This window comes from Trichosurus vulpecula, chromosome 1 (assembly GCF_011100635.1).
Source record: "Trichosurus vulpecula isolate mTriVul1 chromosome 1, mTriVul1.pri, whole genome shotgun sequence".
NCBI lineage: Eukaryota > Metazoa > Chordata > Mammalia > Diprotodontia > Phalangeridae > Trichosurus > Trichosurus vulpecula.
In genome coordinates this window covers 337,405,198-337,419,240 of record NC_050573.1, presented here as the reverse complement: position 1 = coordinate 337,419,240, position 14,043 = coordinate 337,405,198, and the positions used below count along the sequence as shown (strand labels likewise).

At 37.9% G+C, this 14,043-nt stretch overlaps 1 protein-coding gene across 1 annotated transcript in view; it reads right to left on the bottom strand.

Annotated features, from left to right (window-relative positions):
• Window positions 1–14,043, bottom strand: part of ANKH (ANKH inorganic pyrophosphate transport regulator) — a 161,779-nt gene that overhangs the window by 29,238 nt on the left and 118,498 nt on the right. The gene's annotated exons all lie outside the window — the stretch shown is intronic.

Here is a 14,043-nt window from a genome sequence, read left to right as displayed (position 1 = left end):
TGGATAAAGTCTTTACTGAGGCTTTTATCAGTATTTTCTTCGAGCTAAATAAAGGCAAATCCCTCAGTCTTTCTTCAGTCCCATTTTCTGAACTTCAAATTCCATTACCCTCTTACTATTTCTCTATAGCTCTTCACAGCAACCTCAACTCTCTTCTGACTTGGCAGGATACCTTCTTGCATGTCAGGTATCTGCAATAGTGTCATTCCAAATATGACCCAGGCTCTAGGTTTATGTTTGAAAGTCTACCAGAAAGTTGCATTGTGGAATGAAGGATGGGGCGTTGCCCACTAGAAGAAACATGAATAAGGTAGAGAGAGTGAGTATAGTGGAAAACTCACTGGATTTGGAGTCAGAGGATTTAGGTTTGAATCCTGGCTCTTCTGCTTGCCATCTGTAGGAATCTGTTATCTCTCACCCTCAGTTTCCTCATCTGTAAAGTGAAGGAGTTGGACTAGGTTGTTTCCAAGGTCCCTTCTACTCCTAAATAAGTTACTGTATATTATATTCCTCTTTATGCATCAGTATTATATGTGCTTTTTATGTCTACTATGACCTCTAGATCTATTTCATATATATATATATATATATATATATATATTTCTTTAAGTATGTATTTATTTGCATTGTATTGTATTGTACTATACATGCTAACCTGTATGTATTTATTTTGCACTTTACTCTCTTTGATTTACCCTTCCAATTTACAGAGGCTATTTAGAATGTAAATCTTTTTTTTGGCCCATTGGTCAATACAATTAACATTTTCTCTCTCATCATCTATAAATGATAAAATTGAGAAAACTGTGCTCAGACACATAGAAAAGGTCATTTTGATCTTGGGAGTGGTAGAATAATAGCTACAAAAGTGAAAGACTTTTTTAGAAGTCATTGGCTTACATGTCTTATCTCCCCTACTAGATTATAAACTTCTTGAGGGCATGGACTTTGCCATTCATTTTTGAATGCCTTTTTAGGTGCCTGCTGGCACCTAAATTGTTGAATTAATGAGTACAGGGCTTTGAATAAAGCCATTTAATGAGTTGTACACCCCACCCCACCCCCTCTGCCCCCAGGTATAGTTTAAACCTACATTTCCCAATATCCTTTAGTCAGTCATATACTTGTGAACTCTTTCCCCCTCAAAAATAAAACATATACCCATCCCATCCCATTCCACACCCCGACTCCATTATGTACATACACAAAGCAGACATTTTCTTTTCTCATCACTACGGTGATGACCACTACCTCCTTTCTGGTCCAAACTGACAAAGGGGAATAAAACCACCAGGTATAGTGGGAATGCTAAACCTGGAGTTGGGGAAAGTCCTGAGTTGGCCTGTATGACCACAGGCAAACTAAACTGCTTAACCTAAGTCTCACTTTCCTCATCTGTAAAAAAGGAATAAAAGTATTATATGTATTTCTTCCTACAAGGCTCATCAAATGAATTAAAATACATAAAGCGCTTGGCAAACTTTAAGACAGTTATTATTACTTTACTTTCACAACTTGTTAAACAAGTTAATAAGTCTTTATCAGGGGGCTTACTATATGCCAGGTACTTTACAAAGTGTCAGCTTTGGAGTTAGGGGTTGAGGCATTTCCCCAGCTGTGACTGATGGATATGGAAGAGTGATTGTTTAGCATGTGCAAGGAAATGTACAAATGAACACTGAAAACTAATGTAGCATTTAAATGATTTATAAAATATGACCTAAAGAATGGTAATGTGCCATAATGTTTTCCTTTCCACCAAAAATGACAAATAAGTTTCCTCTGTTTAGAATACAAAGGTACTGTCTCTTTTTAAAGTTCACAATCTGAGCCCAGGGACTTCATTCATTCACCTCATTCTGCAGAAGAGCATCTGTGTGCCAGATGCCACAGAGGATACAGGAACGAATAAAACATGGTCCTTGCCTTCAAGGATTATCCAGTAAAGGAAGAAGCTTAAATCTTGGCTCCAACAGCTGTTAATAGGTGAACTCTACCATGTCTCACTATGTTCTTTGTGTACGAAAGGTTGAATTATTATACAACATTATTTAGAACAGATGACAAATAGGGAGATTTGATGAGACAAATAGGTACCCCATCTCATTAAAAAAGTTTTTAAAACACAGGTGGGGAAAATGGTTAGATTTTAACAGCGTTCCCCTACCTCTAACAATTAACTCTTAAATCCAAGAAACATTATTTAGTAGGACAATCAGACCGACAGTTTTATTTCCCTAGGCTTTTTTGGGTGGGGGGAGATGGTGAGGGAGAAGAGAATGGTCTGGATCCGTGCTTTCACCGGACCTTCTGATGAGGAAATTCCCTTTGCCAATGTAGATCAGCACCTGTTTGTACCACTTGAGTCTTACAGAGTTGCCTGGGGCACTGAGAAATTAAAGGCTAGTTCGGGGTCCCCCAGACAATATTCTCTATGTCAAAGACCAAACTCAAACCCAGGTCTTCTTGGCTCTGAGTTCAGCCCCCTTTTGCTAGGCCACAAGTTTTAGCAGTAGGCTTTTATGTGGATACATAGCAATTGTTTCCCTCAACTCTTCTTATATGATCTGGAAATATGCCCAGCATAGCTGATTATAGAATTAATTATAGTTAATCACCTTGAAACTGGAGAGACTACTCAGGCTTTCTCCTCCACCCATCTCCACCCAGGCCTCAGTGGGCAGAGAATGTTGCAATATCTTCCCCTAAATCTGCAGCTTTCATCGGATTCAGTCAAGGTGATTCATGGGAGGGTTTCTGAAGCACAAGTATCGATGTGCACACCGTTATCTCTAAGGGAAACTTCTTTTAATTGTAAGAGCCAATTCATTTTTCATGCCATATCCATTAAGGCTTGTCTCTTAACCAGGATTTGTGCACAGGCTGAAACAGTGTTGAAAGTAGCCTAGTACCTGATTAATGGTGATTATGTTCCTGTGGCACCACTCCCCACCCCATACTTTCCCTCTGTATCAGTTCTTTATGATTTGCAGCTGTATAGAGACAGAAGCAGTGAAAAGAACTGCTTGCTCACTCATTTCATGTCACAATTTAAAGACGTTTACTTTAGCTGTGACTGAAGAAGGTGGTAATTAGAAGCACAGCTTGGAATGCAATCATGAACTTTTTAACAAATAAAAAATACAGACAACTGAGCAAGAGCCACCTAATGGTTAAAATGGCATTTTCAGATCGCTTTTTAAGTATTGCTAACCCCATGGCAGATGGGAACATAAAATCTCCCTAACTGCTTAAGGAGATGCATGCCTGCAGGAAAAAATTTTAAAACTGTTAGCACCTAGGCAGGCATTTATTATCTCTTAGAATATGTCTCTCGAATAGGACTGTGTTCCTTTGTAAGCTATTATGGAAAGGTAAACTGTTCCATATCTCTGTGCAGCAAAATAAATTACTTTGATCACTGCTTCCCCTGCCACCCTTTTATTCTCTATAATAAACAGAAAACCCGGTAGTTTTTGATTAAGTCCTTTATCCTTTTCAAGTCCCGAATTTGGGGCAGTATTTCACATTTCTTCCATGACACATATCTCTGTTTAGGGTTATGAAAATCTAGTCCATCTACGACTTTTGGAGGTATCTGCTCCTGCTTCTCAGTAGGTAGTTTCCTGGCATGCCAAGATCCTGTTACCAGCAAGGCCATATTCTTAGAACCTTAAATAAAATAGGCTCACACACTCACAGTATGAAGTACTTTGGAGAATCTGAACAGGTACAGGAACAAACAAAATAAAGAGAAATCCTTAACACTGGATCCTTTGTTTCCTATGCAATGTCTTATGGATTATGAAACAAAGCTGATTAGTGCAGCTAAACCCCACTCTGCAAAGCTCAGCCCAGTCACCCACAGATCTCTGTTATTTTCCTGGGTTTTGACACACCTGTGTAATGCGTCCAATGAAAAAGGAAAATAAAAATCATACTCAGCAAGATCTACTTAACCTGTTAGACAATGTTGTCTTTTCAACCATTTAAGCTGTTTCTAATGAATGTGATTTTTTTTTTTAAATAGCAGGGAAATTTTCCTGGAAGATCAGCCCCTGATCTTCAGTAAACTACTACCTACCTATCCTGCCATATGAAAGCAGAATGGGGCAGCTGATATTCCTCTTGCTCTAAATCTGCTTTTACACTCGTGTAAGAGGCTTGTGAAGACCCACATCTTTATTAACCTAGAAACAGCCCTTTTGAAATTAGACTCTGTTTCTGCGGCCTACATTTTCAAAAGGCATGTGCCTAATTTCCAAAAGGTTATGCAATAACTTGATTCCAAGAGACACCGATGAAAGGCTTTTTCTGAAATATGTGAATATTCAATTAAATGAAAAACATACTACAATCCTGTTGTGGCATTTCTCAGAGGAATGCTGTGGCCTCACAAACTCCTAAAACACATCAAGGAGTATTTACTAAGTGTGCAAATACCTGGTGTAAATTCAGACACCAGTTACAAAAATCCACTAGAACCTACTGACTAATGTGAAGCCATGTAGATATAACATCAAAACAGAAAGTAAGGGAGGATAAAAAAAAGAAATGAATTAGCTAAAACTTCCTTGATCAGTCACTGTTTCTAACAGTGACCAGTAGGTGTTGTCTTTCCAGAAATATTCCTATATCACATCAGAGATCAATGCACAGAAGACTGAGTGCAACACAGAAATATACTTTAGAAAGTCCATGAGACCTATTTGTTTGCAACAAAAAGATAAATATACACATTCTCCCAGAACACGCACTGCTAATTTTTTGTTTTGAGGGAAGAGCAGTGTGCGCTGAGAATGTTTCCTTCCTCCCCACCCATCTATTCCAACACTAACATCCAGAAAGATCAAAGCTTCAGTGAAAGGCCTACTGAAAACAGAACCAGATCTCCGAACAGTAAGGCTCACTGGTCTCTGATGCCATAAGATATTATTATGCAGAACAACGGAGTTCCATAGAAAGGTTTTTTTTTTTTTGTTTTCTTGCCCTTTCCTTTCTTAAGTGACAGTGAACATGCCTCCATTTGTCAGAGAGAAGCTCAACTGTAATATATGACGGGATGAGGAAAGGGAGGGCAATCTGAGGTCTCTGGCATTATGTCACTATACCCCAGGCTGCCTTTCAATAATATGAATCCTCAATGGGAGCCTCTGACCTTGGCAAAGCCACTGCTGCCAGCCTATTTACAATTCCTGCTACTGTACACTCCTAGATGCCAAGTTCTGAAAACAAATATATTTAAGTATGAAAAAATGTTTGTACATGTGACTCCCTTCCCTTCCCCCCCCAAAAAATGAGAAAAGTATATTAACAGAAGGGGGAAGGACAAGAGAGAGGAGAAACTTATAATGTAACTTTAAATTTGTTTGCATGTAAATATCTTAAAAATGAGTTACTCAGCCTTTTACATGCTGACTCAAGTACAATTTTGATAAGAAATCAAAAGCCATTTGCAGAATTTTCATTTTAGAAAATCATATATTAGGGTGTACATTGTCTGCCCATAAAATGCCCAACACTGACATTAGAAGACATTCTGAATATACAGTGGTAAAGTTCTTGATATATATTCTTCATATAGGCCTTGTAGGAAACAAATAAATATATTCTTAACACTCACATAAGACTTTGCAAAATCTGAGAGACATATATTAGGACTCTCCATACACGTATATAAAAATCATGGCTCCTGCAAACAGAAAAGAGACCCCTAAATTAATATTATATATATATGTATGTGCATATATATATATATACAGCTAATAAAAACTTGGCTAAAATTCCATTGATGCTATTTGTAATACATTTTTACGAACTAATTTTTTTAGTTCTTAAAAATCTTTTTATGCTTTTTTCTACTTTAGAAGTAACTGTAGGTGTAAAGAAAAAAAGCAAAATAATGGCAAAATAACCAATAAAAATCTGTCCTTGTTTCTGCCAACCCTGAGCATCAATGAGAAGATAGTTTCATGAAAGGCAGGCAAAACATGCACATCAAAAACACCCAACTCATCAGTACGTGTAAAAAATGTGGCCATGTCCTGTGAACTATAACATTACTTTTCCAAGTCCAATTTTAGCAGATATCATCAGTAGTCTTCCAGAACACCTCAGGGTCAGTTTAAAGCTGAAGGTCAAAGAAGGGCAGAGAGGCTAGAAATGCTGGCATCAAACTAGACTGAGGGAAATTTGCATTACTGAAGAGAGCCTGGGGGTTGTGTGGGAGAGAGGGAGAAGAGTCCAACTGGCTACAGAAGTTATGAGGAGAAGGCAAGAAAATAATCTAGGCCTCTTGCATTGCTTCCTACAGCAGAGTGAAGGAGTTTTTTGAAAGACCGCCGTGAGACTATCCATTGGATTCCTGCTCCTGCATGCTATTGCAACTTCCCAAAACAAACACATAAAAGGATGAAAAGATGTTTTTTACATGTGATTCTCCTGCCCCCTAACCAACCCCACTCCCTCCACCATGAGCGAAATGCATTAATGGAAGAGAGAAAAAAGAAAAATTTAAAATTTAACCTTAAATTTTGTGTGTGAATACCTTTTTAAAAATGGGTTAATTGGCCTTTTACATACTGACCCAAGTACAATTTCAATAGGAAATCAAAAGCAATTTGTAGAATTTTCATTTAGAAAGACCTGTACATCTCAGAGGCATTCTGGGCATTATAGCATTATTCTTAGAGCTTTTTCCTTCAAGAGTTGGTGTATTCTCCCAAGGTAGAAGCAGAGTGGTGGGGCCTGGGGTGGGGGGTGTGTGTGAGGAGAGGGACCAGGGGTTTCTCACCAAGTTTCTGATAATTAATTTGTAGTGTCAAAAGGGTAACTAAGGATACTATGGTAATATAATCTGTGGAAATAAGTCAAACTCCAGAGGGGTTTTTGACTCTGGTGGTGCATCCTCTTTCTTTCTACAGGTATTTCAAGTTTAGGACACACAGTACCATATGGCTTCATGGATTTAGTCTTGTCTCCACTGAGATCAACACCCTTCCCATGCCTGCATAATAACAACAATTAATAATAATAATAATGATAGCCCTGGTGAGGAAACGTCTTCTACCAATGCAAGTTGGCATCTTTACAACTAAGAAAACTACCAAGATCAGTAAGAAGTTGAACAACTTGTTTAGTATATGTCCAATTTGAGATTTGACCCAGATCTTCTTGGCTTTCAGGTCAGTGATACTGTATTTATAGTGTGTGTATTTGTGTTATTTTTTAAAACATTTACGAAACGCTTTTCTTAAGACAGTAAGTTAGGTAAGTGGCACAAATATTATCATCCATGTGTTATAAATGTGGAAATGGGGTCTCAGAGAGACAAAATTCAAAGTCGAATTGCCAGTAATTTTTTTAAGAATTAGGATTTGAAACCAGGATATTCCTACTAGAATGATTCCTCCCCCCCAAAACCAACCAAACAACCCCCACCCCAAACTCTCTCTTTAGTCTTTGTGAGTTGCTCACCCACTGGTAGCCTTCAGGTGAAGAACTTCTCCACATTTACCTAGTCTGGTCGTCATAAAAAATTCACCAGTCATTTTGAGGTGAATCCTTTCCAACTTGCTGAGGCCTTCTAGAGTGGGGTCTCTGTTGGTACCATCTCCAAGAACCCAGCTCACCTCTATACCATCAGAAAACATGGCAGGATTTAAGTGAAGGTAAGAACTATCTAGGTGGGAATTATAACAAAAGAAGGGATATTTACAGAAGGCCGTAAATTTTGAATTAGAACTAATACTCTGGCTTACATATTTTATAGATGAGGAAACTGGTTGAATATTGTATATTCATTTAACAGTGGAAAGGAATCATACTACATTATACTTTTGAATTAACCTGGTGTAGTAGCAATTTAGATTTGAAGATCTTTCCCACCCATTAATAGGTCATGTGACCTGCTTACATCACAGGAAGACTAAGTCACATGTGGTGGGAGGAGCTTCCTGACAGGAAAAGGAAGTTATGTCATAGGAAATGCTGAGAGGCTGAGAGAGAGAGAGAAGTTAATGGCTGCTAATGGCCACTCTCATGATTGTTAGAACTGAACAGTTTGACTCAGCTGTACTGTGAGTTTGTTTTGGGGAAGACCCCAGCAGGGGGTCGGAGAGGTCTTGGGATGGCGAGGCTCCAGGCTGTGATACGGTGTTTTAAGTTCCTTGCTGTTATAATAAAGTGGGCTGACTGGCTGTGGGAGCTGAACATTTATGGGATATGATTCTCTGGTGTTTGAATAAATGTTATACTTCTTTTACCTTCTATATGGACAGTCTCTCATACTTTGCAATATAGAACTACATAGGCATATTCATGATTATTGTTGATACTGTGTTTATTGCCTTACTGATACACCTGGCTCAGATGAACTACATCCTCAGGTACTGAAAGCACTAAGCTACAGTTAGCGATCTCAAAAAGTCTTGGCAAATGGGAGAGGTGCCACAGGGAAGAATAAGTTATCTCAATTTTTAAAAAGGTAAGAAAGGAGAGTCTGAAAACTATGGGCTAATGAGCTTACCTTTGATTCTTAGCAAAAATTTAGGATTGTACCTTAAGCAACTCCCTATGACATAGACATATCCTACTTTGTTGGATAAATTTCAGTTATGGACAGAAGCTTTTAAAGAACATTATGGTTAGCAGAATTATGGAGTAGGAGAGCTGGAAGGAACCTTAGGAATCATCTAGTCTAACTCTTTTCTTTTACAGACCGAGGGATCAAGGCTTAAAAAAGCTAAGTGAGTTTCCCAAGTAAGTAAGTTTCTCACAGTAAGGGGGAGGGCCTGGACCATAATACCTAGTCCAGTGATTCCTAAGACTCTCTTTCCACTTAGAATAAATGGATAATATTCATCTAGAAAAGGAAGCAAGAGAGAACAGTGATCAAGGTAGCAGAATAAAGGGCCAAAAGGTGAATAGAGAAGAGAAAATGGTTTTATGATGGGTTTGGGGAAAGCAAAGCAAATATGATATATGAACACCATCACTGCTGCTGTCTCCCTTCCCAATTCAGGAGGAAGGTCATAAGGCTATGTTCACATTAATATGTCTGGTTCAACTCTACTGTTTGCCTAGCCTACTCCTAACTTTCAATCTTATGACCTACTTCTTTGTAGTTCAAAGGCTTGTTAAATTCTTATCAAAAGAAAAAAAAACTAAACAAACCACACCTGTCTCCAAGAGTCAAAGTAACAGTAAATTCTTTCTGAAGGAAGCAACTAAAGAGGTAGCTCTCCAAGAAAAGTCATGGTGCAGAGCTATCTGCTTCACGCTCACTTAGTAGAGAACCTGTTAAATCTGAGCATGGAAACAGTTAAGGGTTTATGTGTTAACACTGTACACTGATATCAAGGGACAGCTAAAGAACTTGAAGGAATATACTTGCTTTGCTATTATACTACTCACATACACCACTAGCCACCTAGTGTTACAGTTGCATAGAGCATGTCCACCTTCAGGCTAGAGACAGTGGGCAGATTAGATGACCTCTTGAAGTAGTGTGGACTGAGCAAGAATCTGGTTACTGTATGACCTTGGGGGAAGACTCTTAGCCTCCTTAAATCTCAATTTTCTCACCTGTAAAGTGAATTGCATTAGACAGCCTTAAAGATTCCTTTCCTCTTTATGATTCTGTGACAGACTTCAATTTCCCTATCTGCAAAATAAGGAAACTGAAGTTGTTTACAGAAACATAAATCAGGATATTGGGTACCAAATAATACTTAAGGTTCCTTCTTCTGCTAAAATTATGTGCTTTTCGGTTCTGTAATGAAAGATTTCTCTCTCTTGTAACAACATATTTGGTTATCGATGTTATTTTTTAATTTTTTTAATCCATTTTGTCGATGGATTTTTAAAAAAGTACTTAGGAAGTATTAGTGTTTAGATTTATTTAAAAAATCCCTTTAAAACTCAAATGTGTTGCAGAGTATTTTCCCCTTAAAGTATGAGAGGTTTTTTGGGGCAAGAGATTGGGATGGGGACAGAAGGAAACATATAGTAGAAAATATGAGTGGAAAAGTGATCAGCTCTAGAAGACTCACTTTGTGGGCTGTTAGCACAGTATCTGGAAGAGCAGGCATTTAATAAATGCTTATCGACTTGATCAAATGGGAACTAAATCATGAAAGTACACACATAGACTCAATTTTAGCTCTCCTGTCATTTAACACAGTCTTCCAAAAGCTCAGGGCTTGGTCATTGAACAGAAGGGTTCCTAGTTTTTCCTTAAAAATTCCCTAGCATCTTTAAGATTTTTAACATTTTGCCAATACTTACTTTATAGAACTATTTTTAAACAGTTTAGTGTCACAAAGTTCTTTTTTCCTCTCTCCTAGAATACTGTAGAGAGCAAAAAAAAAAAAAAAAAACAAAATGGGAAGGCAGTAGGGGATGGGGTGGAGAGCTGAAGGTCGCCTGGGGTAACAGGTGCTGACTCAGACAGACACATTATCAAGTTTCTTCCGTGACACAGCATTCTAATCTGTACAGACAACACTGCACACATGTGAGTCAGTGAAAGATGAAGGGGCGGGGGGAAGGGCAGAATACAAACTAGCAATGAGCAGATGACATTAAACAAAGTTAAATGAGCAAATTACATTAAGCAATGTTAATGCTTTGTCTATTTTAGAAACTTTAAGCTGGCTTTTTTTTTTCTTCTTTTAAAGTACATCACAGGACCAAAAAGTGTGTGTAACTAACCTTGCTTATGTGGGGTCTAGGTTTTGAAGGGCTTTCCTAACACATGCTAAATGACTCACATGATGATGATGAGGACAGAAGTTTGGTTAGGAGCCTGCCTGCTTCATTGGATGTGCTTGGTAATATCATAGTTGTCAGCTGACACCTTGATATTTTCTAGCTCTATGGAATGGGCGCTGCATAATAACTTGCCCCTTCCTTGATGAGCTTCTGTCAGAATCTCAGATAAGGGGGCTTCAATGAGTCATGGGACTAGATTAAGTTTCTGGGGTGGGGGTGTATAAAGAACACCAAATTTTGAGTTGAAGAACTTCAGTTCAAATTCCAATTTGGCAATTTGCTACATGTGTGACTTTGGATGAGCTATTTAACCTAAGACTCAGTTTCCTCAACTGTAAAATAAGGAGGTTGGACTAGATGACCTCCAAGATCTTTTCGACTTCTATTTCTATGATATTAATTGTCTCCTAAGCTAGGCATCTCAAAGTCAATGTATCTCATCAACCAGGTTCATAACCTTGGAGTTATCCTTGAATTCTCATGCTTCCTTACCTCAGATATCCAACCAGTGGCCAAGTGTTGTTAATTCTGTTTCTCTAGCATCTCTTGTATCTGTACCCATCTCTCTACTTACGCTACCCACTCCAGGTCTCTTAATTACCCCTTCTCCTTAAATTTCTCTCTCTTTCCTCTCCTCTTCTCTATTTCTCTCTCTTTTCTCCCCCTCTGTTGTCTTTCCCTCTCTTCTCTGAATTTTGGACTTCCCTATATCCTCATGTCAAGATAGACCCCAACTGGGTCCTAGGAAAAAGATAGCTCAATGTCATCCTATTTAAGGAAAGACTTATGTCTTAATATTCTTTGGGTTACTATTAGAGATCATATTTGCAATTTATAAAAGTACTTGTGATCATATGTATTTTTATATTGAGAAAAAATGTCTCCTCACCTCTGCAACAAATCCATGTGCTCTCTGGCCATCATTAAATTCTGCTCCCCACCTCAATCAAAATTGTCTACTTATTCAGTACTATACAGGCTGCCCAATGTTTTCTCAACCATTGCGAAAAGGATCCCAAGTCAAAAAGTGTACTTGTTTTGATACAGAGAAACATGGGGAGTGTTAGTAACAGAATTGGGAGAGAAAAATGGGTATTATTTTTAAAAGTTGTCACATGCCTATGTAACTAGTGTCATCTGAAAACAGTAAACATGGATGTAATTATACACTGTCTTCTTTTAGGCACTGATGAAAAATTTGAAGAGCACTTTTCTTAGCCTTCTAATATTTATTATAAACTACATCAAGATCTGCAGAGAATGCTCAAGAAATATAACCACTTACTGCCTCTATTTTAAATGAATGTTTTCTAATGAATCAAAGTGGAATCTTTCATAGGAAACTAACAGGAAATCTGAAGACACAAAGAAACAAACACTATGTGTTAAAAAACACCTAAATGTAAATGAAAAGGAACTGAATTCAAAACTAAATTTTGCTTCAATAGAATGTAAGCTACTTGAGAGCAGGGTTTTTTTGTCTTTTTTATCCCAAGAACCTAACAGTTCCTGGCATAGAATAAGCACTTAATAAAAGCTTGTTGATTGATTTAAGAGAAAAAACACTTGTTTTGTCCTGTTTGCTTCATAATTATAAACACCTTATATGTCTCATACCATTGTCCTCCTAATCACCAAAGCCAACTGCCTTTTTCTTCTCCCTTGACTCTTCTGCAAAATTTGGAAGTCAACTGAGTTTTCTTTTTAGTATTATGGATTCTGCCTCTGAATGGCTCCCAGCTGACCCTTCTTTTCCATTCTCAAACTTAACAAGACCTTATTACCTCTTGCCTGAACTATTATAAAAGCTTCTAACTAGTATCCTTTCAATCTATCTGTGAGACTCTAAGTTGCATGAAGCCAGGAGCCTTGTCTTATCTAAACTTTCTGTCTCACTCAGAGATCAGGCTCAGTGTTCCACATTACTTATTTCCATTCTGTCTGCTCCTAATTCCATACCTTTGTACATACCATTTCCCAATGGTGAAATTCTTCTCTTTCTTTAAGGTCCAGCTCAAGAGATGTCTCCATGAATTCTTCCCCAACTCCAATTCTGACCCTCCTCCCCCATCTAGAGTTGGTTTATCTCTTCTCCAAATACTCATGTCTCTTTGTCTACTGTTTGCTTACTCCTATCTACTTATTTGATTCTAATTTGCCATATACAGTTATGTGTGTATATGTATACACATATATGTACATATACATCCACAAATAAGCACACATCAACCCTCCCATCCTCTTCTCCAGTAAACTGTAAGCTCCCTGGGGTCAGGGAATTTTTTTCACACCTGTATTTTCTGTGTCCAGTACAATGCCTTATGTATAGTAGGTAATTGGTAAATGTTTTATAAAAAACATTTTGAGTGACCTTTGTTTAAGACAATACATGCATTTTCAATATCATCTTATTCATTTTGATTGATTTCTTAGTTTGGATAAGGAAAAATTACATCCTCATTTCACAGATGAGAACATGAAGGTATAGAAAGGCTAAATGATTATCTAAGGTCAGACAATGAATTAGTGTTATGGCCTGTGAATGTAATCTGCTGATTTTTAGTCTAGTGTGCCATCCTTTTCTAGCTAGGGAACATGATCTGTTTCTGTATTTGGAAAGAAAGGTCAGCCACATCAGTCCAAGTAGAGTCAGGAAGTCAGGAAAGTTCCATCATAGAAACTCAAATAACCCGAACAAAATTTGGAGAAGGAATATGGAATGTTATAAAATGGGCTTTGTAGGTTTAAACCCGGGGGAGGAGTTACCAAGGGGGCAGAGTGGATATAAAGCTGGCTCCAAAGTCAGGAAAAGCCACGTTTTAGCTCTTTGTCTGTCATTGGCTGTGTGACCCTGGGTAAGCTTAGACAATGCTCTAAATACCCAAATTTCACAATGGCTACTGATCTGCATTGGTAAGGGGGAGTTTTCTCCAGGGAGAGATGTCTATACTGATGATACTACAGGTATGAACAAACAAAAAACTTGTGAAATGATCCTATGTATTAGAATTCAGATGATCTGAAGTTATGATTATGCAAGATACGGTCATTTCTTCCAGCCCAATGGAAACATGCAGTGTGAATTTGAACAATTATTCAGACTAATCACATTATATGCACTAATCACACAACAGCTGCATCTAGCCTGGGAATGGTATGAAGCAAGATAAAGGTGAGGTCTGCTTTTCTTAAGAGAATGAGAAGTGACTGAAAAGTCTAAAAGTGGACTTCCTTCTTCATTCACAGTCTGCTGTTCTCACAGTCACTCTC